We start from the raw sequence: 4,202 nt of genomic DNA on the forward strand, positions 1-4,202 counted from the left end.
AAAAGGCACTCATACTACGGTCCCAGGTAAAGTATTTTTCTGCCGCCGTTGTGTGTGTGCTCAAAGCTATTTCCTTTAGATCCTGCAATTGCATCTTGTTGTTTCTTGTTTACACTAGTTTGGCATAATGTACAAGAGTGAGCTTCTTATTCTATTTCCTGATTTAAAACATGGATTGTTTGATGCGAAAATTAAAAAACCTATGAAATCTTCTTTGCATGCTGGTAGTAATATTAGTATGAACGCTTTGAACACCATTGTTGACAATGATATAGAAAGTTCTAAGCTTGGGGAAGCTGGTTTTCATGATATTTTTAGTCCCCCAAGCATTGAGGAGAAAATTTTCTTTGATGATACTTTGCCTCCTATTTATGATGATAATGATAGTGGTCTTTTGGTGCCACTTACTGCTGAGAGTAAATTTTGTTGTGATTATACTATGCCTCCTACACTTGATGAGAATAATAATGATAGCTACTTTGTTGAATTTGCTCCCACTACAACTAATAAAATTGATTATGCCTATGTGGAGAGTAATAATTTTATGCATGAGACTCATGATAAGAATGTTTCATTTGATAGTTATATTGTTGAGTTTTCTCATGATGCTACTGAAAGTTATTATGAGAGAGGAAAATATGGTTGTAGAAATTTTCATGTTACTAAAACACCTCTCTATGTGCTGAAATTTTTGAAGCTACACTTGTTTTATCTTCCTATGCTTGTTACTTTGCTCTTCATGAACTTGTTTATTTACAAGATTCCTATGCATAGGAAGCATGTTAGACTTAAATGTGTTTTGAATTTGCCTCTTGATGCTCTCTTTTGCTTCAAATACTATTTCTTGCGAGTGCATCATTAAAACTGCTGAGCCCATCTTAATGGCTAAAAAGAAAGAACTTCTTGGGAGATAACCCATGTGTTATTTTGCTACAGTACTTTGTTTTATATTTGTGTCTTGGAAGTTGTTTACTACTGTAGCAACCTCTCCTTATCTTAGTTTTGTGTTTTGTTGTGCCAAGTTAAGCCGTTGATAGAAAAGTAAGTACTAGATTTGGATTACTGCGCAGTTCCAGATTTCTTTGCTGTCACGAATCTGAGCCCACTGCCCTGCAGGAAGCTCAGAAAATTATGCCAATTTACGTGCATGATCCTCAGATATGTACGCAACTTTCATTCAATTTGAGCATTTTCATTTGAGCAAGTCTGGTGCCATTTTAAAATTCGTCAATACGAACTGTTCTGTTTTGACAGATTCTGCCTTTTATTTCGCATTGCCTCTTTCGCTATGTTGGATGAATTTCTTTGATCCATTAATGTCCAGTAGCATTATGCAATGTCCAGAAGTGTTAAGAATGATTGTGTCACCTCTGAATATGTCAATTTATATTGTGCACTAACCCTCTAATGAGTTGTTTCGAGTTTGGTGTGGAGGAAGTTTTCAAGGGTCAAGAGAGGAGGATGATATACTATGATCAAGGAGAGTGAAAGCTCTAAGCTTGGGGATACACCCGGTGGTTCACCCCTGCATATATCAAGAAGACTCAAGCGTCTAAGCTTGGGGATGCCCAAGGCATCCCCTTCTTCATCAACAAATTATCAGGTTCCTCCCCTGAAACTACATTTTTATTCGGCCACATCTTATGTGCTTTTTCTTGGAGCGTCTGTGTGCTTTTGTTTTTGTTTTTGTTTGAATAAATTGGATTACATCATGCTTGTGTGGGAGAGAGACACGCTCCGCTGGTTCGTATGAACACATGTGTTCTTAGCTCATAATATTCATGGCGAAGTTTCCTCTTCGTTAAATTGTTATATGGTTGGAATTGGAAAATGATACATGTAGTAATTGCTATAAATGTTTTGGGTAATGTGATACTTGGCAATTGTTGTGCTCATGTTTAAGCTCTTGCATCATATGCTTTGCACCCATTAATGAAGAAATACATAGAGCATGCTAAAATTTGGTTTGCATAATTGGTTTCTCTAAGGTCTAGATAATTTCTAGTATTGAGTTTGAACAACAAGGAAGACGGTGTAGAGTTTTATAATGTTTTCAATATGTCTTTTATGTGAGTTTTGCTGCACCGGTTCATCCTTGTGTTTGTTTCTAACAAGCCTTGCTAGCCTAAACCTTGTATCGAGAGGGAATACTTCTCATGCATCCAAAATACTTGAGCCAACCACTATGCCATTTGTGTCCACCATACCTACCTACTACATGGTATTTTCCAGCCATTCCAAAGTAAATTGCTTGAGTGCTACCTTTAAAATTCCATCATTCACCTTTGCAATATATAGCTCATGGGACAAATAGCTTAAAAACTATTGTGGTATTGAATATGTAATTATGCACTTTATCTCTTATTAAGTTGCTTGTTGTGCGATAACCATGTTTACTGGGGAACGCCATCAACTCATTGTTGAATTTCATGTGAGTTGCTATGCATGTTCGTCTTGTCCGAAGTAAGGGCGATCTACACTGAGTTGAATGGTTTGAGCATGCATATTGTGAGAGAAGAACATTGGGCCGCTAACTAAAGCCATGATTCATGGTGGAAGTTTCAGTTTTGGACAAACATCCTCAAATCTCTAATGAGAAAAGAATTAATTGTTGCCAAATGCTTAAAGCATTAAAAGAGGAGTCCATTATCTGTTGTCTATGTTGTCCCGGTATGGATGTCTAAGTTGAGAATAATCAAAAGCGAGAAATCCAAATGCGAGCTTTCTCCTTAGACCTTTGTACGAGCGGCATAGAGGTACCCCTTTGTGAAACTTGGTTAAAGCATATGTATTGCGGTGATAATCCGGGTAGTCCAAGCTAATTAGGACAAGGTGCGGGCACTATTAGTACACTATGCATGAGGCTTGCAACTTATAAGATATAATTTACATGATGCATATGCTTTATTACTACCGTTGACAAAATTGTTTCATGTTTTCAAAATCAAAGCTCTAGCACAAATATAGCAATCGATGCTTTTCCTCTATGAGGACCATTCTTTTACTTTCATTGTTGAGTCGGTTCACCTATTTCTCTCCATCTCAAGAAGCAAACACTTGTGTGAACTGTGCATTGATTCTTACATATTTGCATATTGCATTTGTTATATTGCTTTGCATTGACAATTATCCATGAGATATACATGTTACAAGTTGAAAGCAACCGCTGAAACTTAATCTTCTTTTGTGTTGCTTCAATGCTTTTACTTTGAATTATTGCTTTATGAGTTAACTCTTATGCAAGACTTATTGATGCTTGTCTTGAAGTGCTATTCATGAAAAGTCTTTGCTTTATGATTCAGTTGTTTACCCATGTCATATACATTGTTTTGATCATTGCATTCACTACATATGCTTGTACAAATAGTATGATCAAGTTTATGATGGCATGTCACTCCAGAAATTATCTTTGTTATCGTTTTACCTGCTCGGGACGAGCGAGAACTAAGCTTGGGGATGCTGATACGTCTCCAACGTATCGATAATTTCTTGTGTTCCATGCCACATTATTGATGTTATCTACATGTTTTATGCACACTTTATGTCATATTCGTGCATTTTCCGGAACTAACCTATTAACAAGATGCCGAAGTGCCGGTTCTGTTTTCTGCTGTTTTTGGTTTCAGAAATCCTAGTAACGAAATATTCTCGGAATCGGACGAAATCAACGCCAAAGTTCCTATTTTCATCGGAAGCATCCGGAACACCGGGAAGGACCGGAGGGGGCCACGGGGCCACCAAACCCTAGGCTGGCGCGGCCGGAGGGGGCCGCGCCGCCCTATGGTGTGGTCCCCCCGTCAGCCCTCCTGCGCCGCCTCTTCGCCTATAAGAAGCCCCTGGATCGGAAAACCCGATACGAATTGACGAAACCCACGGAAACCTGCCGGAGCCGCCGCCATCGCGAAGCCAAGATGCGGGGGACAGGATCTCTGTTCGGCACCTGCCGGAGCGGGGAAGTGCCCCGGAAGGCTTCTCCATCAACACCGCTGCCATCTCCACCGCCATCTTCATCACCGCTGCTGCTCCCATGAGGAGGGAGTAGTTCTCCATCGAGGCTCGGGGCTGTACCGGTAGCTATGTGGTTCATCTCTCTCCTATGTAGTTCAATACAATAATCTCATGAAATTTACGTTAGTTCTAACATTTTTCTTCACTTGTTATAACTGTTTTCCTAGTGGGTGTATTTATATAGCAATAAATGA

The sequence above is a fragment of the Lolium rigidum genome, chromosome 5, assembly GCF_022539505.1.
Source record: "Lolium rigidum isolate FL_2022 chromosome 5, APGP_CSIRO_Lrig_0.1, whole genome shotgun sequence".
In the NCBI taxonomy this organism is placed as follows: domain Eukaryota; kingdom Viridiplantae; phylum Streptophyta; class Magnoliopsida; order Poales; family Poaceae; genus Lolium; species Lolium rigidum.